The sequence below is a fragment of the Mus caroli genome, chromosome 16 (assembly GCF_900094665.2).
Source record: "Mus caroli chromosome 16, CAROLI_EIJ_v1.1, whole genome shotgun sequence".
Classification (NCBI taxonomy): Eukaryota; Metazoa; Chordata; class Mammalia; order Rodentia; family Muridae; genus Mus; species Mus caroli.
In genome coordinates, this window is record NC_034585.1 from 21,721,066 (window position 1) to 21,748,431 (window position 27,366).

General features: G+C 43.2%; 1 protein-coding gene across 8 annotated transcripts in view; it reads left to right on the plus strand.

The window, feature by feature from the left end:
- Lpp (LIM domain containing preferred translocation partner in lipoma) overlaps positions 1-27,366 on the plus strand; it is a 590,743-nt gene that overhangs the window by 110,459 nt on the left and 452,918 nt on the right. The gene's annotated exons all lie outside the window — the stretch shown is intronic.

Here is a 27,366-nt window from a genome sequence, read left to right on the forward strand (position 1 = left end):
GTCATGGTAAAAACTGAGAGAGTGGGTGGATCTGTTGGTAAGGAACCAGGCAGCCCAGAGCTAGCAATTCTTTATCTTATGACTGTTGTAGAAAGTCATTAGCAGTCTTGATTATCTCTCTGGTTCGACATACGTTTTAGGGATGTGATGTAATGCGAGGGAACATTTAGTTGTCAGATTTTAGGGCTGGATCAGATTTATTCTTGCAGGAAAAGTCTAGTTGTCCTGGCAACCTGAAATTGATTTTCTTTTTGCTCTTGTCAGCTGAAACTGGTCCCCTTTGAATCATTCCTCTAATTTAATATAGAGAGCTGTATGTCCCCACCTGGTAACTGGATTGTTCTTAATGACAGATGTCTCCAGCAAACGGTTCCTCTGTCCTACCTGGGCCAGGAACTGTGGTTTGTTACTGCTGTCACCCTGTGCTGTCCCCTTTGTGTTATTTGTCTGTGGAGTTGGAACTGTGGTTTCTTACTGCTGTCACCCTGTGCTGTCCCCTTTGTGTTATTTGTCTGTGGAGTTACATGTAGAAAGAAAGTGGCATTCAAATAATTAAGACTTTAATCAGGCCCGGGGAACAGTGATGTAATTGGCAGCCAATCATATCCCTTCATTTATTTTCAGTTACCTCGGGCCTGGGTGGGATTCCAGTGAGCTCCAGGAGGGGGAGTTATTCTGGGGGGATGCCTAGCAGTTTTGTAACTTAGGAATGGCGATGTTATGGCCCAGAACACAGAGAGAAAGGGGAGGTTGCCCCTATCTATTCTCTCTGTCAAACATAGGGAGGTGGACTACAAAATATAGAATTAACAGTTAATCAGAAATAGATACCCACAGCAGACGAGGAAGAGGAAAAAGAACCTGTCTCTTTGTTAGATGATTACAGACCTTGTGGGCCACAACTCCCACATCTCAGGATAGAGAGGAAAGAGACCTTCTGGCAAGGATCTGCTGCCAGTCATTTTGATGAAACCTGGAAACCAGCAGAGATGCAGAAGTGAGGAGAGAGGAGATGGACAGCAGCCATCACAGAACCAGGTGTCTGGAGTCTACAGTCTGCCCACTTCATTGTGATTCCTGGGACAGTTCTAGAACCACTATTTCCCAGATGGTTTAGGAGTCTTTGAAGAGCAGCCATTTTTACCAGGAGTCATAACAGGGTCACTTAGCCTTTTTCTAGCTGCAATGTTGGAACACCCTGACACAGTGGAGGCAGTGCAGGCTGTAGAGATGGACTGTTGGGCTTTAAGTCCAGGAGTCTCTGCATTGTCACCCCATGACCTTGGCCAAGTTGTTTAGTTTCTGTGACTTGACATTCTCCTCTGTCAAAGGGCTACTGGGACTGACAAAGCTTATGTGACATGATGCATGGGAAAAGCTTAATAGCGTACATACATGAAGCATTTAATTGACATTGCTAAGGCTGTTATTGTTCAGAAGATATTTGAGAACGTGAAAACACTTACCACTCTTTTACATAGTTATGGATAAGGTAGAGACATGCCAGCTTGGTTGTCAAATAGGCAGTGGCTGCGTTTGTAGGGCCATGTATACTTGCCAGTAGTAATATGGTAGAGAAAGATCGCGTGTCTTGATGAGGAATGTTCCAAAATCAGATTGCAGGGATATGGAGGGAGGATGAAGGGGTGGATCATTTTTGTAAATTGCTAACCCCATACTCTCCCCCTCTGTTTTTCTCTCATGAGAATAATCATCTTGAGTGATTAGTATGTGTCTACTTCCCCCAAACCTTTATATAGCTGATATACTTTGTTTGAGGACCTTCCGAAATCAATTATATAAAGTTGTATCCTTTGTTCTTGTATACCCTCTCCTGACTACACCTTGAACAGTCAACTAACTGTCAGTTAGGTTGGAATTTTGTCTTTCTTCCAGCACTCTGCTTGACCTGTACACAGTCTTTCTGGTTCCACAAGCACAGTGAACCTGTTTAAACCTCTACCAGCAGGGCCTTCGGAGATGTGGCCTTTCACATTGTCTGTTCCCAACCCAGGTTGCCTCTTCCCCACCTCCCCATTTTCTCTGTTCTCTTCTATCCCTCCCTTGTTACCTACCTTTCTTCCTGGCCTTCTTATAAAGTTAAAGCTCTTGGTGGCTTAACATGAAGCTCAATGACGAGATATTTATATGATGTGATGAATTCATGGAGAAGCGGGCTGTGGCCATCTTGTCCCCTCTTTGAGTTACCCGGTTCCCCACTGATATGACTTCCTGGCTTTCCTTGTCTGTAACTCTGTGGGGCTGGATTGTCTGTGTTGAAACCACAAGCCTGTTTTGTAGTCATGTGAGTTAGCACTCTGCAGTCTTAGGAAGCCGTGGTAGGGTGTGATGCATTCATGAGTTGTATAATTTCTTGTTCTGTATACAGCTGATAGGAGGGTGGTCTGTGCACACTTCTCTCCTCTGGCTCCTGGCAGGATAGACTTAGATCCACTGATCCCAAGAACAGGGAGCTTAGAACCTCAGCCATGACCCCTGGGCTGTATTTCCAAGGCAGCCTCAGGTATCTTACGTGTGGGATATCCCTGCCTCCTCTTGCTTTCCCTCTGGACTTCTCTTTACACACTACATCTTCACATGCGTTATCTCAGGAGATAGCTCTCTCTGCCAAGAACTGCTTCATGCTTGCCTCAGTTTCTACTTCTCCTAAGCAGGATCTTTCCATGTGGAAGGATACTTCCATCTGCCCCCATCCTGTAAGCTTGAGCTTTCAGGATCCCATTCTACACAGCCTCCTGTTATGGTGGCATCTCTCCCTTTTGGATTATGGTTCAGGGGCTGGCCTTGAAGATACCCTGCCCTATATTGGTTCACGAGGAAGCCTGTTTTAGGAGCAGAGCTCTAAAGAGCAGCTGCCAGCCTCTGCTCAGTTCTATTTAGCCCCTCTTCTCTAGCGCAGTGGGAGAGGCATGCCTGCTGTAGATGCTGGGCCACTGCAGTTAGGTTGGGATATTGTCTGTCTTCCAGCACTGAGGTTCCTAAGGGTGTCACCTTCTCTCAGAAACATTTGCCTCTTAGAACGAGGAAGTGGTTTTCACAGTGACCTCCAAATTTCTCACTTTGATTTTTTTTTAACCCCTCCTGCTTTGATCATTTATCACCATGGATTGAACCCAGAGCCTACCTCTGCTACAGAACTGCATCCCCCACAGCCTCTGCTCATTTATCTCCTTTAAGAAGACTGTGCAGTCATTCACCCTATTACCGGGAAAGCAGACAGAGTTAAGGTGCTGTGTTTGTGAAATTGGGGAAATTATAGCTTTGTTTTATGACTCTGGCCTTTGGGGAGAGTCCAGGGTCAGACTGCTCCCTTGATGTCCTCGATAAATCCACTTCCCACTAGCACTGTTAGGATCTTAACTAGATTGCTGCTTGTGAAACATTTTCTCCTGACTTGAAATTAAATGCTGTTCCAGCGACTCATCCATAATAATCCTTTATGTTTAAACTGCTTCTCATTCAGAATATAAGTAGACCAAAGCTACAGGAGGCAGGAACCACACAGAAAGATCAAGCCCAGGACACCGTGCCCAGCCTGTGACCACCAGATTGTGTGTATGGCAAAATCTGTGAAATGGGGCCAGCAGTCAGGAAGGACTCCTTTGTGAGTGTCCTGGGCTTGTTTAGAAATAGCACATCTCAGCATGTGGGCACATTCAACACGAGAGAATAAGTTCCTAAATGGGTAGTGCCTGCAAGTCCTCCTCCATGACTGCACCACCTTCCTCTGTGCCACGCCAATTACAGAAATGCTGCTCTTAGGCTGTTACATGACTAGGATCTGAATTTTGAATTGTTTTTCATTGTTTAATACAACTTTATATAATGTTTTAACTTTAACGGAATGTTAAAGTTCTTTGTAAGTACTAAGCTTAGTATATTTTATTCCTTAAACATAAGATAGTAAGTATCCAAATAACAGAGTGTGAAGATTGTTAGAAGTATTATTAAAACATAATTTTGAAAATTTGGAGAACTCTCGGAATTTTGGTTTATTGCCTTTTAATTTCAAAGAGTAAACAATGTAATTTAAGGCAGCCATACTTTAAAATATTAAAATAAAACAGAATAAAACCTAGTAGTGTCCCAGCAAAGATGCATAGACTTGAAAGTGTGAGCTCTAAGGTTGCTTGTATTTGAATGGTGTGCACAGACAGCTTCAGTGGGAATGAATAACAAAGCTTGTTTATGCCTTAATTTAAGTGACTTTAATGAGGGATAGATAGATGTGCCTTGTATGCTTGGTTGTACATATTAAAGGATGTCTGTAAGGACCCAGGATAGTGTTTAGTATATGACGTGCCCGAAGGCCAGCCTCTGTGGATGGTGGCCTGCTTATTGGGTGGCACACTCATAGGTGCTGGCTGCAGTACTCCTTGGTGTCCACATTGCCTTGCTCTGTCCTGGCTTTTCTTTCTAATCCAGACCTTGGTACCAACCTGGTACTGGAGTTGTTGCATGCACAGCATGCAGTGAAGGGCAGCCACTTAGTGGAGGTTTTTTTTTTTTTTTTTTTTTTTTTTTTTTTTTTTTTTTAGATCTTGTTAATGCAGAGCTATTGAATACCTGGTGGAATCTTACCCAATAGGGTGTAGGGGAAAGTTGATGACGGTGATGGAGAGGTGGGTTCTTTTTCACTATTGGCAGAGGTGAGTGGGCTTGGTCTGGAGTTATAGCAGATGAGGGCTGGTAGGAAGGGTGGGTAGAAGAGAGGCCCACGGAGAGGTTGAAGTTTGAAGTCTGAGTTTGTGATAGAGCTGAGCCATTGTAGACCTGCAGCATGCTGTAGTATTGTGTAGGGCAAGGAAGGCAGGGCTACTTTCTAGTCAGCCCCACATGCGTGTTTGCATAGCTGTTCATAAGTGTGTGTGAGTAATGGGGCCAGTGGCTTCAGGGACTTACCCAAGGCCAGAAAGCTAGGAAAAAGTTTTCATTTGACTAAAGAGTTCAGTCTGGTAATGACTATGAGTGACAGAAACGGGCAGCAGGAACAGGGAGGGAGAGGGCCTCTGCCCCATTTCCTGCACCCCAGGCAGCTAGTGAGTAGGAGTTCTAAGTTTCAGTATTTGATAGCATCACCTCCTCTGCTTTCCCAGAAACTATTCCTCGAAGTATGAATTGAGTCGTTCCTCTGTGGGGAGCTGTCTCAGTTCAGAGCTGACTTTTTGCTCTGGTTGTTTACTGCAACAGGGCAACAACTGGTAATTTAGAGGGAGGATAATCAAATGGAAAAAATAAAACCGAGCACACGAAATGAAGCAAAACCCCAGTGCTGTGTAGCCGGGGGGCCTGGGTGTGGGTCTCAGGACCTGTGGGAATTGGACAAGTACATTTATTTCCTGTAACTCGGAGGAGAATGGTTTCCATGTGATAAGATTGTTCTGATGGTGTTTTGCACACTTAGTGTGGATCATAGGGTAATGAAATGAAGGAGATCATGGACTTGAATTCTCTTCCCCTATGTGAATTGTAGAAATAAAGAACTGACCAGCACGTGGAAGTTGTGCATATATATCTATAAAATGTGGCAGGGACCTCATAGTCCCCCTTTGTTCAAGATCTGTGTGTATCTGAGCTCCAGCATGTATACATACATGCCTGGACATACATGGAAGCTACTCATGAGCATCTACCCCAGGGGCTCTCCTCTGCCCTTTGCAAAGGCCGGCCACCAGTATTCTCTGATTATTATTATTATTGTTTAATAAGCTCAGCTGTGCCTGCATGAGGGAGTCAGCTGGAGAGACCCATTACTGTATTGAGCTCTTTTTCTTGGTGGAACTTCTCCCATGCTTGCTGCTTGTGGCCACAAGGTCAGAAGAGGAAGGGGAGAGAGCATCTGGGACAGAGGACAGAGCTTCTTGCTATGAACCTGTTTTTCCTGGGCGTAGATCTTTCACAGAGGAAGACAGAGCTTTCAGGACTGTTTAGCTCCTGTGTCTTTGAGACTGTGGGGAGAAATCTCTGATTGGTGCTGCTTCAGATGTGAGACTCTCTTCCCCTCCCCATGTGTGGTTGTGACTTGTGTCTTGGCTATTCAGGTTTGAATGAGTCAACACACTGTGACCCTGTGGTGTGCTTCGCAGCACACTAAAATCAGTCAGAAGGCAAGGCTGCCTGTCCTGACCCTAGTGCCCACTCACTGCGCATGGGCGAGAGGCTCTGGTCACTTCTAGAGTGCACCTTCTCTATGATGGGGGTTGATGTGGAAATCAAGAAGAAACATTTTTGTTTAAAAGTAATATTGGACCCTTTAGATCTCAGGCCATTTGAAATAGGTACCTAGGGGCCATTAAGATGACTCAGCCGTTAAAGATGGAGGATCAAGCCTAGTGACTTGAGTGTGGGCCTTAGAATCCACATGGTAGATGGAGAGAAAGAACTCTCAGAAGTTGACTTCTAAGACTTATGCACTGACATACATGTCTTGCTTTTCCACACACAAAATTGGAAGCAAAAAAAAAAAAAAGCAACTTATATCCTTGGTTCCTCCTTGAATAAATAAATGTGCTGATCCTAAAAAAGAAAATCAGTCTAAACTTGAGGGCAATTGGAAAGTGTGCCTCTTTGTACTTGGTGCCTGTGGTCCCTGAATTTAGGCTGGTACCGTAATGGGGATATTTGGTTGAAAGAGAACCATGTAAGTTAGAGCTGAAGATATTCAGCTTTCCGCTCTCTTTAATCTACCATGGTTCCTATATTTTCCTTGCCATTGATCCATGGCCTTGAGAGCGCCATTTTAAAAACAATCTTTCTCTCTCTCTCTCTCTCTCTCTCTCTCTCTCTCTCTCTCTCTCTCCACACACACACACACACACTAAAATACACAAGTATGTTAAAGCACATATGTGGATGTTGGAGGAGAGAGAGAGAGAGAGAGAGAGAGAGAGAGAGAGAGAGAGAGAGAGAGAGAGAATATGAATCTGTTCTGCTGTGTGAGTCTTGGGAATTGAAGCCTGTGGTCAGGTTTGGTGACCAGTGCCTTTACCAGCTGAGCCACATCTTTGGCCCTTGACCCCATTTTTAATGCAACACATGGATATGTGTTTCTCACAGAGACATAGTTACTGGGTGGCAGAAGGTTCCTATTTGACAAGTGGAGGTCTAGCAAGGTCACACGTTGGGGAAATAGCAAAGTCAAGACTAGAAGCCAACTCTTTAATACTCTGTTCTCTGCTCTTTCTAACACATCATTCCTTCCTGTCAGGTGGAGAGAGAACCAGATGGTTTGACAAATGGCTCTTGTTGCTGTCAAATCTGCCTCTTTCTGCTCTGACAGACAGTTCTTACCTTCCCTCTGTGGGGAGGGGGGTGTGATAATGGGAAGGGGAGGACGTGGGGGGGGGGAGGAAGACAATCCCCATGATGTTTCTGTGGCAAGAAGCACAGGTAATGAGTAGTCGTCACCTTGAGTTTCAGCACACAGAGGACTAGGAATGGTGGGCCGTGTTTGGAGACATTGATTTCATATCTATCTATCTTTAAAAATCATGTTTAGGATGCCATATCCATAAATACTAATAAGACTGTCTGATTCCAATTTCCAGGTGAGATTAGCATTTTATTGAGTATTTTATCTGTCAGACTCAATACTCAGTGCACCATCCTCCCAGGCTTATTAGCATAATTGCCATGCTTAAGCAACAATAAAAAAAATTCAGCAGTAAAATAGCAGTTAGTGCAGGCAATTTGTTATCAAAAGCTTTTACTTAAGGACAGCTCCAGCCTGCAGTTATTAGCAAGTAAGGGTTATAATTTATTTTTATTTGGAAAAACAAAAAGAGGGAAAAAGAGTTTTCCCTTTTTGTTTTAGAAATAATAGAGGAATTGCAAAACATCGGCTCTCTAGAAAATTGTCCACATCCCATCTTGCTTTGCTGAATGCAGGCTGTGCTGGGAATTGACTCCACTTGAGGCATGTTGGCTCAGACAGGAAGTTGCTCTCCCAGGCACTGGGACAAATGAGTGGGAATGTCCCTTTCTGCTCGTACAGACATTTCCAAAAACACTTTCCAATGTGTGTTGCTGTTTGAATTTCACACCAGTTTTGTGAGGGCCTCCATTCTTAGAAATAGAAATGGGGTTGGAATGACTTTGTCCCAGTTGAGGCTTTGAGTGGCATGGCCCCTCAGGAGCTCTTCATCCAGCCTGTAGTCACACCTCTCAATGGTAATCCCTCATGTTTCTGTCCCCAGTTCTCTTGGGTGTTATTTATTGTTATCACATACATGGATCCAGTGACAGGCAACACGCATAAATGTGTCTTTTCACACAGACGTGTGTGTATATATACACATACATATTTATGCACAAACACATGCATGCACATATATTTTTTTCTCCATATATTTTTAATTTAGCTTGCTTTGTATGTAATATGCATGTGTGCCTTTGTGCGTGCATACCCTCATTCCTGTGGGTACACATGCAGGCCAGAGGTTCCTGCCAGCACATTTTCTTTCTTCACCTTACTTTTGGAGACAAGCGCTCTTATTTGGGTAGACTGGTTGATCAGTGAGCTGCGGGGATTTGCCTGTGCTGTTCAGTGTTGGTGTTACAGATGGAGCACCATCTCACCACTTGCTTGAGTTACAGGCACTGTAACTCACTGAGCCATCTCTCTGCCCAACTGAAATTGAATTCTTTACTTGTGTTTCCTTAGGTATACTGGTTAGAACCGTTCTTCGACATGAGTTGACTCAAGGGTCTTCCATTCCCTGCCTTTAAAGTCTGTCTCTCTCTCTCTCTCTCTCTCTCTCTCTCTCTCTCTGCATTATCTGTCTCTCTTACTCTCTGACTGACTCAGAAAAGTATTCATGATTGCCACCTGTGAAGGACCTGGCACAGTAGAAATGGTTTTATAAGTAATGGTTCAGTCTCTGCCCGCCAGACAGATAGGATTTTAAAGGTGGAGATTTAGACGTCATTTTTCATCTTTATTTCTTGAGAAAGATATCAGAAATAAATAAGAACATTAAATTGAGGCTTTTTACTGTGGTTTAGCCTGAAATTACAGTGATAATTTTCAAATTGAAGATAAAATTTTTGGTGAAAATGGACAATTGAAGCTCGTAAACTTTGAGATAAGTTACTTTAGCATCTTACATTTTTGTTTGCTCAGTAAGTTCCAGGAAAGGCTGAATCATCACCAACTGGAATGTCTCTAATGTGAAAGGCTGTGTGTAGTCTACTTGGGGTTTATAGGCTAACTCAGATGGGGCATTAGACAGAAGACATGTTTCTACTATCAGGATAGCAATAATAACTTGATAATGTTCTCCTCCTTGAGGACCTACCATATGGTAGGAACTCAGCTAGACTGTTTTCTTATGTCATTTAGTTTCCATAATGTATCCAGTTATGCATTGAGTGAGCACCTATGGCGCACGTACTGTGTACCAATCACTTGTGTGCATTGCACGTATCACCTCCTTTAAGTGTTGTTTGTAACAAGCGAAGGCCATGGTTGCTCGTTATCTTCTCAGTGTGCAGATGAGGAAGTGTAGGAAGGAGAGCCTAAGGAATTTCACCTTGACACCTGACTAATAGCCAAGCTCCTAACACACTTGTGATTCGATGACTTAGCAAATGAAGTCAATTAATAAATTAATGGAGAAAGGTGACCCAGAGTACAATAAAATGTCAGGGTTAGTCTAGACACTCAAGAACAAAGAATTAAAAAAAAACAAACAAACCAAAAAAAAAGAAAGAATTTGAAACTGGCAGGATACTTTTTAATGTTTTAAAACTTCAGTTAAACGGGTTCTTGGGGTTTCAGCATCTGCTTTGACTGTATCTTAATACCACTGTGGAATTAATTCTCTCTCCCAGTACCATCGTGGAAATAACTTTGAAAAACAAACAAACACTAAATGGCACATGAGAGCAAGCAGAAGCACATGGTTTGTGGTGGGTGTCCAGCAGCTCTTGAACTGCATTAGAGGAAGCAGTTTTGTGTTCTGGTAAGGGGCAGCCACCAAAGGTGTTTGTCTAAGTTTAGTGCACCTTATAAAATGTGACCTTGGAAAACAACTTCTTTGTGTTCCATTTTCCCCATCAGTGAAATAAGTTCCATTGTGAGGATTAAATGAGTGAAAATAATGTACATAGAATAGTACTTAGGACGTAACAGCCCATATAGCGTTAGCTCTTTCTGCTTTCTTGGGCTTCAGTGGAGAAAGGAACCTGTAGATTCATGCCCATTTACTCAAGGACAATGAAAAAGTTTAGCTTTGGGGGTAGAAGTGGCAATTGCACAGCCACTGATGTCCTTGGAAGAGCTTTGGCTTTCTCTGTCTATGACCTCTGATATCTGCAGATAGTGAAGGGAACAGGGACCCTAAGTGACAGCAGAGGAGTGGAATGGAACCCACGTTGTGTCTGATAAACTGTGGTGGAAAGTTGCTTTGTGCCTACCACAGGCCAGTTCACTGGCCAAAAGTGGGCCAAGAGTGGTATTTTTCTGGCTCTTCTTGGCAGGTTCTCTTTTTCCTTGGACTGTACACACCTGAAGCCTGTCCTAGAGCTGTCTGACATTTCTTTTCTCTAGAAAGCATTGACAAACTTCGAAAGGACCAGGCGGGGGCCGGGTAGAAACGTCTTCAATAGTAATCCACTGAAATTTAGGTCCATCAGCCACCTTTTCAGAGTGAGTATATTGTAGACAGTTTTCCAAGTGTTCCGTGGACGTGGATTCTGTGATGGAGGCTGCTTTAGGGTCCCATGTTTTATGTGCCTCAGTGTTCCATGCAGCAGCTGGACAGTGTTTGTGTGGTGTGTGTGTGTATGTGTGTTTTCCTGGAATTGATAGTATGGATTTGGGGGCATTCTTTTACCTACTCAAAATAGAAACACTTGCTCATATCATTAGAACAAAACAAAACCTTTATAGGAAAGGACATTAAGATGAAGCCTTCTGCTGAGTGTGGGGCTTTGTGGTTCTAAAGCACTTGAACACAGATTTTTCTTTTCTGTGTACTTTGTAGTGTCACTAAGAGGCAGACAAGGCAGCGGTTCTCTGGAGTGCCCTTCTGTATGTAACTGAGGCTCCCGGAGGCACAAGGAGTTTCCTTGAAGCAGTGATGGATGCAGCCCCAGAGCATTTGACTCTCGGGTGGGGTCCGTTTTGCCACCTTGCCTTGAGTTCAGTGGGGTCAATGTTACCAAGTGCTACCAGATTATACAAAGTAGGAATTTATCCTAATAATACTCATTTTAACTTTCTTCTTCAAGTAGGTTGGTTAAAACCATCTATAATTTGCTATGAATTAAGTATAAATATAATTAAAACTCTAGGACTTTCAGTTAAACCAGCATGTGTTTCTCAAAAAAAAAAAAAAAAAAAAAAATCAAATGTCAAAGTATTTCCTGAAACTTGCTTTAATGAACAGGAGAGGTGAAGGCAAACCTCCCTTTTTGCATGGTGATTAGGAAACAGGATGTGCAAACCTGCTGTATGAATTTAAAGAGGCGCACTCATGCTGATGCGAAACCTGGATGGGCACCTCGCAGAGTTTCATGCTGGCAGAAATGTTAAGCGGAAGGAGTTCTCCTTCAGCATATTAATGACTTTGGGTTTGCATGAAAATAAAAATGTTGGATATGAGAGATTATGTTTCTAGACATAAAAAAACAAAACAAAACCGCAAAACAAACAACAACAGCAACAACAGAACAGACCAACCAAAGTACCTCTAGGATCCAGCTCTGATTACAGGCTGGTTTTATTAGAGAGCCCAACATGGCCTCAGCCGAGAGGACAGAGGGTGGGAAGTGCTCCTGAACTTCTTGCTGACTTGGACTCGCTTGGAAGTCCAAGCACTCTGCTTGCTTGGAAGTGGAAAGAATTATATTCTCTTTGGCAAATGCTTTGGAGTCCCTCAGAGTCTGAGGCACCCAGGAAGTCTGGAGCAGAGAATGCACATTATGGAACATGGTTTTCTTCCATCGTACTGCGTAGTTTCTCGTGCGGCAACTTCTGAGTGTACTGTTCTCTTCTTGAAGGGCTGCAGCAGAAGCAAACAGAATAGGCTTCCGTTTGTGTGGCTGACTCTCTTGATCCCTTGAATTTCTGAGTTCGATGGTCTTTGTTGAGGTCTACAGAGTCTAGGGATCCTTTTTGGTGTGCTTTATGCATCAGATACAATCAGTGTGTACATTTTAAGGTCATAGAGCTGCGTCTTCTCTACTTCACGGGAGTCTGTATATCCTACACCCCTTCTTCCACTTCACACAAGTTTAGAAATGAACCTTTTGTGGCAAGGGTAGCATAGAGGACAAGGAAGGGTTTTCCTCTCTTTGTCTTACATTCTCCTGTTTCTTTCGACTTGACTATACCGGTTACTTTTAGAAACCTTGAAAATACCCTTAAGTTAGATTATGGTGATGTTAGTGCAAGTCTGTGACTTTATTTTGTATATGAATTACATCTCAGTATAATTATGAAGAAATTTAGTCTGCCCTTCAGTCAAAAGCTTTCCAAGTTCCTTTAGGGAATCAAAATAGGGTATATTGCCAAGTTTTTACCTCACCTTGATTTGTTTGGGGGCAAAGTTGTCTTGCATATTAACAATGATGAACAGAAATAAGAAAATGCTGATGATATAATCAAATCCACCAAACCCCAAATCTATTTCTTCTTTACTTTGCACACAGTCTGTTTTTTGAGCCTTAAAAACTAATACTTCCTAAAATGTTGATTAATGAGATATCCGATAAGAAATAGCAGGGTACTGACAGCCCTGATTGTATAAATAGGCGTTTGGGATTGTGTTCATGGTTTGCTTGTCAGCACAAGAGAAGCGTGTGATTATGTTGAATGATGGTTCATTTTCTTATCCCCCCATTTTAAAAATAAAGATAGACAGCTGGAAGACAGGTGCCCTGGAGGTGAAAAGGAGACCCGCAGCCGTGTTACTGAATCCAGGAAGGGTTTGGAAGGAGAAAATTCCACTTTAAGTGTGTTAGCATTTGCATCCTGGATGGATTCTGGTCATGCTTTGGAGTTGGAGAACGCTCCTGGTCCTTTACGCAGAATGTTTGATTTACTCTTTCTTGCTTTGCGGTGAGTCTAGACAGCTGCTGCTCCTCTTCCTCATCGGTCCTTGTCTCATCCTAGTGAGCGTGCTTGGAGGCAAGAGAGGACTTGCCTTTCCACCTTTGCAAGTGTGCCCTTTGTACACTAACAGTCCTCTTTGATTAAGTATCCAGTGAAACCAATTCCCATGAACTCCAATTAAACTTTAATGAACAAGTGGGTGTATTAATATCAGCTGAGTAATGTAGGCAGCGCAGATTCCAGTAAGTGACTCACTTCTCTGTGCAGCTCATTGCCCATGCACCGTTAGAGTTACTAGAAAGCTTCCAGCTATATTTGAGTGGATCTGGTCTGGGTCTTGTAATTCTAGCAACCCTCAGGGCTTGTTATTCATCTAGTGACAAAACCACAGTTATCCAGACCTCTGTTTTCAAAGCAAGTTTGGGGATGGGAGTCTTGTTCGCATCGACCAGTTAGGCTTTCCGTGGAGCAGTGCCCGTTAAGACTTTCTTTTTGCCTTCTTCTTGTGACTGCTCCCACTCCTTCAGTGGCAATTCTTTTCCTCCTCCAAACCTAAAAGCACATGGTCTGAATTAGCATCCTAGTGGCTCACTTCCATCTGCATCTGCTGCTCTGCTTCAGTAGATGAGTTCTCATGGCTACACCCCAAACAGTATGATGATCTTGGAATGGTGTACCTTTGTGGGTACAGCCCTGTTTGGGCTAGAGACTGAGGATTATATCTTCTTCGTGGGAAAGATGATGGTAAATGTGCCTTAGGGTTCCTGCTGCTGCTGTCAAAGATCATGACCAAAAAGCAAGTTGGGACAGGAACTCAAACAGCGTAGGGATCTGGAGGCAGGAGCTGATGAAGAGGCCATAGATGGGTGCCACATACTAGATTGCTCAACCTGCTTGCCTAGCCTACTTTCTCGTAGAACCCAGGACTGCCAGTCCAGGGATGGCACCATCCACATCGGGCTGGGTCCTCCGGAGCAGTCACTGATTAAGAAGAGCCTTACAGCTAGACCTTATGGAGGCATCTTCTCCATTGAAATTTCCCTCTTTCAGATAATTCATTTGTGTGTCAAGTTGGCATGAAACTAGCCAGCACAAAATATAAGAGACCTGGCACATAAGATCTCAGTAAATGTTTGTTAACTTGGCTGAGTGGAAGAGGGCTGAAAAGGATGATTTGGAAATGAATGGGCTTAGTCATGGATAATTCAGGAGTTCTCAGTCCTGTAGACATTGGACTTATATTAGATTTAGAATGTCTGTGTGACCTCAGAGTGACAGAGGACAGAAACTTGGAAGAGGTGATTTGCTGGGAGGATTTAAAGAACAAATTCCAGAAACTGGCTGCATGTGAGAAGGTGAGGGGTTGGGATGCAGACAGGAAAGGATGTGGGAAGGCCATGCCAGGCTATCCAGTAGCAGGAGTAACAGTGGAAGCATGGAGGTATGAGGCAGTGATCATTCAGTGTGTGTTAGAGCAGGAGACATACTGAGAGTCCTGCATCTCACCAACAGTTGGCCACCAACTCATTCAAGTTCCATTTGCTGTTCTTTCTCTGTTCTTTTGTACTTACTGTAAACCAGTTAAAGCTAATGCAGATGCCAGGCAGAGGGGTGCTGTAGAGAGGTCTTTAAGTCTTTCAGCTCAGTGGGCTTGCCAACATGGCAACCATTTGACGTTCTCCCAGGCATTCCCTCCACATTAAGGGGCTACATCTGTCCACCCTGCAGCCTGGAAGATCAGGGAGTATGCACTCCAAGTACTCAGATGAGTCTCAAGGTTTGGAGTAAGGGACTGACTTGCATTTGCCGTTCTACACAATCAAGTAACTCATGCCTCCCTTCCTGTGGAGAACAGAGGGATCCCAATAGAATGGGAAAGGCAGATGGGTAGGAGATGCTCTGATACTGCTTGGCTTCTTGCCCTCCTCACTCTCCAATGTCAGTACAGTTCTTTAGGAGAAAAACAAAAAAGAAACAACAGCAGTCTGGAACAGGAGGACAGGGCCAGTTTAGAAGTGAGGAAACTGGGATGGTTTATCTGAGCAGAGACTGATGTCATTTGGTCTGTAATTTAGGCTGGCAAATCTATTGATACAACCTCAAATGAAGGACACACTTAGATTGCTGAGACTTGAGCAAACGAATGTTATGTAATGCTGTCAAGGTCTGTGGTGCAAGGATCAACCCCCAAGCAGAAATAAACACTCCTCTGTGCCAAACGTGGGACATAAGTCTTCAGTATCAAGTCTGGGTCTCTCTCCCAAGCATCTTCTTAGAGTCTGTCATGGGGTAAGAAATCCAAGGAGAGGAGGCACTCTTTCCTTGGTACAGTGGGTGAGAGTGTTTAAGAGAGTCCATGTTTGGAAGTTTCAGGGAAGCAGAGGGGGTTCTCCCATTAGAAACCGAGTAGAACGATGGTTTACTTGGTGAATCATAAATTGCTTATGGAAAACCCAGGAGTGCCTATTCGATTTTCAAACTGTTAGCCAGTGGTTGATCCATTCTCTGTTTCTACATCTTTTGGGTGTAGACTACAATATTAGCATTTCGAAATTCTTCTTAGGTAATTCTGAAAATGTCCTGATTTTGAATTCACACTGAGTTACACAGTGCTTAATGTGTCTGAATGAGAAAGGCACTCTGAGGGCGTGAGAAGGAGGAGAAGGCCGCAAAGGTCATGGGGAGGGTGTGGTCCCAGCTGGAGAGGAAGCTAGAGCAGAAACAGGGGAAGCAAGGAGGCTCTGCATCCCGACCAGACCTGCTGCTCTCTCACCCCTCTGCCCAGTGGCACACACATTCGTGTGCTTGTGTGTGTGTGTGTGCATGTGTGTGTGTGTGACACACATCATGGCAGGAGACTGAGGACATAAGGACACTTGGGCCTTAAGAGTGGTCCTGAGCCTCTTAGATCCATAGGCGTCAGTGTTTCCGTTATGAACCCACTGTTTCTTCTGAGCTCAAGCCCTCAGCAAACTGCGTGTTCTCTGTACAATGAAGTAGGCCTTACATCTGCAGGGACACCTTAGATTTTTGTCAGAATCAATTAATTCTTTATCAGAAAGTGCAGACCTGACAGATAGTGAGTTTAGGTGCTTTGGAAGCCATTGTCCCTGCCCTGGCACAGGACCCTCTCTGGTCTCTTCGTGCACACCATGTAAAGGTCTCATTGTAATTTGCAATGCCAATTTTCTTATTTGAAAACTGTAGAATTTCTCTTTCTTAGTGGGGAGCACAGCCTCAGTAAATTCTAATGAAAAAAATCTGTGTGGTAAAGGGGCAAGAACGCAGCACAGTCAGGCTTGGTGGCTCACACAGAGAGAGCAGCCAGACTGCAGGCTTCTGAAGTCCTCTGTGCTGAGGAGCTGACTGGCTCTCCCTTGGTGGTACCTTGGTCTTTAAGGCTTTGGAATCTCTGTAACTGACATCATTTCTAGATCATAGAATCTGTGCCTATGCTGGACATCCTCATTGGGGCTCATAGGACTCTTATGACAATAATAGGCCTTGTGAGTTCTTGACAAGAGCAACAGTCAGACCTCCTGAACAGCTTCTGTAGGGATGGGGTGAAGGGGCCCAGGAGGGTGATTGATAGTGTGCAGGTTTCTGTTTTGAAGCAGGGTTGTTAGAACTTTGAGGAGAGAAGGGAATAAACGTTTTGGTGTCCTTTTAGAAAAACAAACAAACAAACAAAAAGCAAACAACAAAAAAAAAGATCCCTCCATGTCTGAGCAAAGTGAATGGACTTCGTACCCCAGAGGGAAGCAGAAAACAGAGTCAGGGCCCTCTCTGTCCCGCTGAGCTGTTATACACTGCTCCATTACAGGTGGCAGTCAGCAGCAGCTTCTCTGTGAGTGGGTCACGTGACTCAGTCCTCGGGTGTTCTCTGCAAGCATTCCTTCCTCTTTGCTGTTTTAAACAACTTTGATTTTGGCAAAGTGAGACCAACCCATCTTGGTAATTATGTTGCCTAGGCTTCTTTCAGAAAATTGACACAGGAGTACACCTGGACGCCAGTCCACCCGTGTCACTTTTAAGCTACATGTTATGTTCATTTGCTTTTGTTCTGTTTCCTGTACATGATATTGATATTTTAATTTTCTATGTCATTTGATGTTCTTCAAAATGTATTTTAATTGCTGCGACGTTGCATTATGTATAGCATGCATTGTGATGCATCAGGATATCACTTCCATCATAAGTGACAGCTCCTTACCAAGAATGGAAGTGTCTTAAGCTCAGGTAGGGACATGGGACCATATTCTTACTGGAGAGGAATTTGAAGTATTTCACATCACCTCATGCAGTAGGCTGGAGTGTAGCAGTATTTTTGTTAAAGAACTCTATGAAGGATAGAGTTCATACATGTAGAGCTGATAATGTAGAGAAAATTCATGATAAACCATGGTAGCCTATGCTGTTTTAATCAAGATAACATTAGTTAGAGAAAGAGTGACAAATTTTATGTAGTCACCTTATGCACGTGCCACATTAGCTAAGCTACCTTAGTTAGACCTTTGGAAAACCTTGCCTTTTCTCTTGTTTGGAAGTGGATGTCCATTGCTTTGCCCAAAGCTCGTGAGTTTTGCAGCTGGGCAAATATATACAATTGTAGTTACCGTGTCTTTCAGTGGATGGCTTGTGATGAAGAGAGGCCTTTGAAAACAGTTTTGTTTTGATGAGAGAGAACATCTACTATTGCATCCTAAGATGCAGTGACTCCATCTCTTATCTCTCTGCCTGTCTGTGTAGCATCTTGTCTTTTTCATTTGCCTGAGGTACAGTCTTTTGGTCCTTGCTTGTTTGTCCATACACTTGTCTGTTCTCCCACCACCGAACCATCTTACTGTCCCTGCCTACATCACTCATTTGTTGGTTTCCAGCCTTGTTTGTTATTTGTTTCTGTTGATTCACCTATTCATGTCTATGCAAGCTGATGTCAATCATCAATTTCCAAGGCAAGGGGTGATGTTATAAACCTTTGCATTTCATTTAGAGGATCCCAGGCATGAGGTCGTGAGAACCAGAGAGTGAAAATGACAGTAAGTGGGCCATTTTCTTTTGGGTCAAGATCTGAAGGGATGTTCAGAACTGACTGGATCACACATTCTATAAGGTTAATAGGATGTTCTTAAAAGAATGGATTTTGCATAGTATCATTCTAAATGACATTTTTAGCTGGCAAGCTGTCATGGAGACAAGGAATAAACAAAAATTGTTTAGGTCACATTGGGAAATTTGAAGAGATGCCCAAAGGCCATGTCTCCAAATACATGGACTTACAAAATGCATATTGTGGTATTTCAGGAGGTTAGATTCATGGTGATGGATGAAAGCTGGGCAAACCTGAAGGAGAGGATGATGGAGGCTATGTCCCTCCTGTAGCTGAGAAAGCTCATCGCGTACTATTTAGTCTCCTCATCAGCCTTGTACCGCAGCTGGAATCACAGTTTTGGATATGAAAGAGGAAACTCTGAGAAGCTGTCTGATTTGTCCAAGTTTACATGTCTCCTGTGTGGACCAGAGACTAGCTTGACTCTCAGGGAGCTATTTTCTGCAGTCAACAATACAGAATGCTTCAAAATCCTGTGATGTGCATGTCTGTCAGCTCTCTGCTTCAAACTTTAGAACAATTCAACCTTGTAAAGGACCCTTCAGATAACACAGGTTTCAACCCCGTTTTTGGGAGAGGCAAGAGGGTTTTTATATAAACATGATAAAGACAGCTTGTAGCATGTGGACAGAAGTTCAAATGTATAAACATCACCCAGCATAGTAGCGTTTTCTTTATTTCCTCTTTAACTTGACCCAAGTCTAATTCCTTATGCTACCTGACCCCAAAGACATACTGATGTTTTCCACAAGGTACATTCCAGGAAGGTGAACAGTCATAGAAAAGAAGAAAATTTCCTCAAAATTCAGTGTGCTCTAGAAAGCCAAAAAATAGCTATTGTAATATCTTCTGCCAGGGCAGCTGTTATACCCACAAATGAGCCTGAAATAGGAATGGCTTCTGAAATCCCAGCACATTCATTTAGTTCTTAACTTTCCCATAGGTTTGAAGCTGCGCCTTTTTTTTTTCTTTCTTTTTAATCATGCTAAACTGTGACTTTGCTAACAACACTCTATTCTGGGTAGGAATTCATTTTGGCATAATTAAGAACAAAGAAGGAAATGACAAAGATTCTCTGCTATAGAACACATCTTACGTGATTTCATTTCTGCATTTAGTTCTTATTTTATTCTTTAAACATTTAACTGCCTACTGTGTACCTTCCACTGTGTTATCTGGCAAGGACATACCAGAAGAGAGGTCAGTCAGCATACTGTCTGCAAGGGATGACTTTCACCTTTGTGGTCCGTATTGCCTGTATTGAGCTCCCAACTCTACTCTGAGACAGTGCTTAAAATGCTTGAGTTTCCAATAGACAGTACATAAGCAGTTATGTAGTCATATGTTCCAATACAATTTATTAAAAGAAAACATGGTATGAATTGGTTTCTGCTTGTGGACAGCACTTGCCTTCTGCTCCCTGATGATGGTGTAGTGGCTTAGCATGAGCTGTCAGTTTGACACTGCTTAGAATCACCTGAAAAGTGTCTGAATTGCTTCTATCAAGTTGACCTGTGGGCATGTGAGTGAGGGATCAACATAATGGTTGGTGGAGCAGGTGGCCCTGGACTTTATAAGAAGGCAGATAGGGCTTGAGCATGAACAGGAGATGGAGTGGAAAGATGAGCCAGAAAGGAGAGTTTCCCATGGATCCTTTATGGTTGCTGCCTCCAGACTCCTAACTTGAGATCGATTGTGCCTTGGAAATTTAGGTCAAATAAATAAATCCTTTTGTCCCTTAAGTTGCTTTTGCTCAGGGGTTTGTCACAGCAACAGAAATCAACCCAGAGTACAGATTTTGTCTGGCTTTAACATTATTTGGTATGTGTTGGGTGCCTGATATGTGTTTATTTGAGTGTCTGTATTAATTACTCCATGACTGAATGCTTTGCAAGCCCTTCTTTGACCTGTAAGAGCTCATAGGCAAATGGGAGGTATAGGAAGCCTACGAGTGCAATTCATACACTTTAAGAAACCATAAAGGAGCATGGAAGCAGAGAGAGGGCTGTGTGTGAGTTGGGAGAATTGTGTGCTTCATGAAATGGATCTGGAAGGTCACTAGGCAGAGACAGGAGAAGCACATTGGAGGTGGAACGGCACTTGAAAGAGACAAAAGAGGTGACAGACCCTCGAATAGAGAGCAGAGCAGAAGTGCTCTAATGTGAGATTCCTGGCTTGTCTGATCTTCGCAGTCAGTTGCTATTAAAACTGGATTTTCCTTGTGCTCCTTACAGATTTGGGTTTTGTGAGGCAACATTAATATTTGTAAAAGAGTGTGATTTTGAGAAGATATGCCAGAACTATTTCCCATTGGAAATAATATAACTTTTCCAATAAACAGGATCAGTATCAAAAAATGGTGTCTAGACATGGAGCTAACTCCATCCTTTCTGTGCCATAGAATGGATGAGTGCCTTGGTAGAAATGTACCCTTATCTGTCTGCCTTCATATGTTCCTTGAGATGTTGGGAGCTCTTGCAGCCATTTTATGATGAAGTAGCATATTGAGCTAGTAACCTAGACTTGTGCAGATTTGAACAATGGTGTCAAGTTTGATGCAGCTGCCAGATCTACTGCTTTTGGGTTCCTGGTTGGAAGTCAAGTGAAGTGGAGAACTAATTAGAGTGACAATAGAAGTTGTGTTTTCATACCTTACCTTCAATTAGGAGGTTAGTTTAATGCCCAGGTTTGTTTGTAGTGGTCTCTGGAAGGGCTAGGGTACCTTTGAGGGTGGCAGTTGGGAGGGAATCCAGGCCTGTGAGGTAGGCTGTCAGTTGTTTGGATTCTGTAACTCACTCACCAGCAGAACTTGAGATATCCTGAGCATCCTTTGGGTTTTTCAGGTTCTATTGTCAGAAAAGTGAAAGTATTCCAGAAGCACAGAGAGACAAAGGTGCTGTCTCTTAAACTTCCTTTAGAAAGTAGTTGAATTCCCAATTTTGGCTGAGACCTTTCTTAACAGCTCTTCTGATAGTTAAATGTCAGCAACTTCAAAAAGAAATGTCAGTAAATTATCACAGGAAGAAATTGCACATTTATTTAGGTGGAAATATTTTAATTGACCTTAAATTTATAGCAAAATACCAAGAAATTTCTCCCTTTTAATAAATTTTTTTTGTTGTTGTTTCTATACTGTTCTGTTTTGGTTCCTGTTGACATGATGACCACGATGACCAAAAGCAACTTGGTGAGGAAGGAGTTTTTTAAACCCGCAGGTATTGTCCATCATAAAGTGATGCCAAGGAAGGAGCTTGAAGCAGAGTCTGCCGAGTGGGAGCCAGCAGCCTACTCTCAGGCTCAGGGTGGGTGCTGTCCCATTCCTACATCTCCTACATCTCAGGCTCAGGGTGGGTGCTGTCCCATTCCCACACCTCCTACATCTCAGGCTCAGGGTGGGTGCTGTCCCATTCCTACACCTCCTACATCTCAGGCTCAGGGTGGGTGCTGTCCCATTCCTACACCNACACCTCCTACATCTCAGGCTCAGGGTGGGTGCTGTCCCATTCCTACACCTCCTACATCTCAGGCTCAGGGTGGGTGCTGTCCCATTCCTACACCTCCCAGACTGGTGGCCAATTGCCAGCCGGGAGCTAGCTCTCCTACATTAAGGAGCAATCACAAAAATGCCCCACAGACATCCCGACTGCCCATTTATTGGAGGCTGTTCTTCTGTTCAGGTTCTCATTCCCCAAATGCATAAACTTGAAAACTAAGATAAACCATCATACAAACCTTAGGAGATAGAGGTTTTATTTTCCTTACACTATAGTTATTTATCAGGTCTTTGTTCCTTCTAATGTATGGTGAGTTCTTTAAAGTAGAAACATTTAAATGTTTTATCTCTGAATCCCCACAAAAGTCTGGCTTTGCTGGCCTTGGAAAATATATTTACTTGAGGGAGTATGCTTAGAAATGGCCAGTTCTATCCTGGACCTATCCTTATTTTGCAGCTCTCAGATCAGCAACAATTTATAGGGCATCTGACTTTGTGTCATGGTGTTGTGGGTGTCACCTGGTGTCAGGATTTACAAGTGAATAAAACAGATATGGTGTGGTGATTGCATGCTTGCAAACCTGGTGCCTCTGGAGGCAAGACCTGGAGGACTGAGTTCAAGGCCATATAGACTTTTTCAGACCAGCTGATCCAAACAAAGAAAGGTATGATTGATTTGCCGGAGGGCGCTACAGTTTGGTGGAATTACTGGCAAATGCAATGTGTTACAGAAATTTGGACTAAGTACTAATAATCTATGCCAGAGTGTGGAGACAGCTGATTTTGCCATGGGAGTCAAGAGAGTCTTCAGCAAAGAGCATTTGAAATGAATCTTACTGTGTTCTAGTCTATTTAGTATTGGTCTTGATTGTCAGTAAAAAAAAAAAAAAAGCACTTACACATATGAGTCTCTGAAGATTTCACAGTAGGGTGATTTCTGTGTGTGATAAGACAAGAGAGGCACATGTTTCCTGATGTCATTTGAAGGTTTCTCATGGTCCGAAGGACAGTGGCATGATCTGAGTGGGGTGGACAGCAGTGGCAGTAGTGACACCGGAAAGAGTATCTTAGCCACAGATGTTCCTCCCTCCCAAGGATTTGCTTGTCCAGCCTCTGTTCGCCATGGCGTCATTCCATCACAGATTTCTCTGAGAGTTGGAGTTTTGGCTTTCAGGCCCACCAGTTCCGAATCTGACTCTGCTGTTTACTGTGTGGCGGAGGGTTGTTCATTATCCTCGTCAAGGCTCAGTTTCCCTACCCTTGGAAATGGTGATAATGAGAAATGCCTCACAGAGTTGTGGGTTTCAAGGCGGGCGTGATTCTATCTAGAGTTTCTCTTGGTGTCAGGACGTGAGGTCAGATGGCTGCAGAGGCAGGCAAGGCTTGAAACATAAGGTACTTTGTTCAACGTAACCTTTCCTCCCTTTAAGGTGTTGAGGACAGGAAACATTTTGTTTTTCTTAGTTAATAGCACATGTTCAGATGGTGCAGGACTAGCTCCTGGCTACATTCTCTGCTTGTGTGTGGTAAAAGAGCTTCAAGGTGTGAGGGAAGTTCCACCTCTGAAAGAGGTGGAAGGTAACTGAGCCTGCCAGTTATTGCCACATAGGCTTCTTTTTTTTTTGGTGAGCTTCTATGTATGTTTGAAAACAGAAGGTTGTCAAATTATATAGAGGCTTTGAAAACCCCACAGGACACTGGAAAACACAACTTGTGATGTCCCTCAGTAAATTAAAAGATCCTCCAAGCAGCAGCAGGGTTTGTTCAAATTTCCTCCTGTGTACTCCCAGGAAGAACTCTTACGAGCTTCAGGCTTGGCCTGTGCTTCCCCAGTTGCGTCTTCTGTGTGTGTTTTAACTGTGCATGCTAGCTTAATGTGGAGTGGCACTATGAGAAAAATACACATTCATTATCCTCTTGCTTTGTGATAAATGAATGCAAACACTGTACCCTTCCCCTGTACTAGGAATTCCCTACATAGGTCATGTAATTCTCACTGCAACCAAAGCGGTATCTCATTTCATGGATAGAGCCCATGGGAGTTCAGAGTCCTTCAAAGGCATGTGTACCAGTGGTTTTCAATCCGTGTGGGTTGTTAGGATCAGCATTTTAGTTCCTAACATTGCTGCTGTCCAAACCCACTCTCAGAGTCATGAAAGTCTCGGCTAAGACCCAGCTATGGCGACTCTGCACCTCTGTGCAGTGAGTTACACATTGGAAGTGCTCACTAACGATTCACCTGAAGATCTGTACCTTTACCACAGGGGATTGTGGTCTAGTGGGGGAGATGATGTATGCATGCTTCTATTAGTAAGTAACAGAATGGTCAGAATTGTCTCAATAGATATAAAATATTGTCTACCTCTAAAATGCTACTCGGATAAGTTGTCTTGTACATTGATTGTGCTGTATGCTAATTTTACTCGTCTTTCTGTGTATGTGTGTGTCGTAAAAAGGGAAGGATGGAGGGAGGAAGGGAGAGAGATTGGTTGATAGATTGGTGGATTTGGGCAATGGAGGGCATGCTCATATTACCTGTTTGGATATAGTTTTTCAGTGAGACAAATAGAGATAATAAGCAGAGCATTCTAAGTTTTGTTAACCAACCAACAGTTCACATGACAGCTTCAGTACCAAGGGTAGACATTTCTCCAGTGTACATGGAACTCAGATATTTTCTTGTTCATCTGGAAAAGCTTTCCACGTTACCCTGAACTCACCATGTAAAGGAGTAGGTTTCCACCTTTACTCAGTAGATACACTCAAGATGGCTCGAGTTTATGTGAAACACCATGGGCTATGATGAAGGTTGGCAAGCTGGAGCAAGGAATAACTATGGAAGTATCTGGAACTCAGCTCCATGCTCCATAACTTTAATAGAGTGACCCTGGTATAGGGATACCTTAGGGAGAATACCATATCCTAAGAAAAACAAAGGATCTGGAATGCTAGGGCTTTAGCAGTGACTTGCAACAAGTTGCTTGTGAAACACCTGGTAGTTGATGGACATGGGTGGTAGTGTAGACAATCAGTGCGTATATGGCCCAGGCAGTATAGCAGTATTGATGCATATACCGCTGCTGTTGGGCAGTCCTTGGTTGTCTCGCAGTGCTGGTGGGTCATGGTGAAGCAGATAAGAGTCAGTGGTATGCACATTATTGTCGGAAACACATACGTAGATGGTTAGGTTGCTTTCCTTGCAGAGAGGAGAGAGTGGAAAGAGCCCACTGATAAACTGGATTGAGGGCCTGACCATTCCCCTAGTGACTGACGGGTTCTCAGTATATCACTTGTTCTTTCTGTACTTCTTTCACTTCACAGATGGCAGAAGACAGTGAGTTTTGCCTCGTTTACTTCACAGCTCTCATAGGCTGATTGAGCACCTGGGAGAGCAGTTGATGAATGACAGCTCTGGTCCCAGGAAGATTGTGATGAAGGCGGTGTGCGAGCGTGCTTTCCCTGGTGGACAGCCTGATGATCTATATGAGTTTTCTATTTAAATTTAGCCTGAAAGCTGAAAGGCCGTTGGAGGAAATGGGAGGTATCCAAGGTTGTATTTGGCTTGCTTTCTCATTCTCCAGAAACGGTCTTTTCTCTGTGTTTCCGAGATAAAAGTTGAATCAGTCTCAGTCACAGCTGAGTGTACAACCCAGGGAAATGGGCTAATACTTTGTATCTGATTCATCTTCATGGCGCATGCCATGGGGGAGGGAGCTGGCTGTTTTGCAAATGGGCTGTTTGACAAAGGGGAAAAGTTGGGATTCGTTTACTGTAAATTGCAAGTAAGAAACAACAGAAAATTAAATATTAGAAGAACTTGGCTATCATGAAACCACATACTTTCACATCAGTAAAACGTGGAGTTCTGAGTTGAGTGAAATGTGAAACTTCTTGCCGACCACAGAGAGTAAAATGGAGTGCTTCTGTTTCATTATTAATACCATTGTCCTTATTTCTTTAAATGAGAATTGATAACAACCATAACAGAATATTTTTTCAAGAACAAATACAGGAGAGGAAAATAAACAAAACACACACACACACACACACACACACACATACACACACACACACACACACACACACTTTAGCACCACCAAATGCAGTTTTCAGAGAAGCATGACGTTTATCTGTTGCTAAGTCGTGAGAGTCTAGGAAAAGGCTATGTGTCCATTAAGACACAGCTTTGCCCAAAGGCTCCTTAATGCCCTCCATAGCCCTCAAGCTAGAAGATGACAATGGTACATTGTTCCAAGAAGGGCTATGCTATCCTGTGATGTTTATGAGGCAACAAACAGGTGGCCTGTGTTTCTTTATATCTGTATTAATGAGACACAGGCCAGGGATGCTTGGTGGCAGATGTGTAAAAGGTTATAAAGCTTCAAAATAGTGGCCACTTCCCTGTCATAGAAGGATACTCATTTGCTGTTCTCTTATCCAGTGTTGTGAGAAGTTGACAGCATGTGTGGGTGTGGGGTGGTCAATAGATGTGGCTTTCCATCCTTCTACCTAGTTTCTTAAACTTAGGGTGCTGCCCTATCTAGATGTTTGCTAGCTATTCTCAGGTAGTTAGAATTTGTAAGTACTTCTTGACCTTTACTTGAGGAGGGTTTGGGATGTAATGCCAGTGGGGAGAGAAGCTGAGCAGAGTGGTCAGTTAGGTATGTATAGCTGAGTAGAGTTCTCTCCCCATCCCCTAACCAACCTAAGTGTAGAAAGGTCAGGAAATTAGCTACTGAGCATAGATTTCTTGCCAAACCTTGGGTTAGGTGTGGTATTTTACTTCATTTTCACAGTAGCTTGTAGCCGTGTAACTTTAGCTTACTGTTCACACCTGTAGCAACTGAGGTGCCATGAGAATAAAGAACTTCCCAATTGGCAAAGCTATTAAGCAGCTACAGAGGCCTTCAGCTGATACCTTGCTCATGCTCGTTCTGGTACAAAATAGGTTGTCTAGAGCTGGACGCTGTAGTCCGTGTTGCCGCTCTCTCTTCCCTGTTTCCGCTGCACCCATGGGTATCTTATTGACCACTCTTTCTTAAAAGAAAACAAAAGTTGATTTTAGTAAGCAACACAGAATATAGAATAAACTAAGAACAAACCTGTAGAAAAATTTCCTTTTTTCCCCCTTTCTTTGACAAGAAAGACAAATCCTTGCCCGTTCCTAAGCTCCCATCCAGGGATGAACAGGACTCCGCACACACACATGATCCCACCGTGATGCCCATGGAACCCGTGCATCCTGCACCATGCTTAAAGTCTCTACAAAGGGATGTAGCAAACTTTGTGTTGCCCCTTGTATTCTTGTGTCGTTATGCATAGATTGTATATGTCATTTGTGTATCTGTTGCTAATATGCGGTGCCTTGTTTTACATTGAAGTTCTGTTTATAAGTGAATTTGAGCGTAATTCTGCCTAGCTGTACTGTACATACATGACTTTCTCTTGTAGCCAGTTGCCCTTTGATTCACTTTTAATTGGGTCATTGAGAGGTTGCTTTTGATTTATTGTAATGAATATTTGGGGGCTATGTCTGTGTCTCAGCCACAGAACAGGGCTTGCTTAGCATGCCAGAAACTGGGTGAGAGCCATGCACTGTAAGATGTGATGTCAAAATCTACCAAGTAGTTAATAAACCATAACTCCTTTAGCTGTAGAGTACGTGTAACATTCCACTAAAAATGT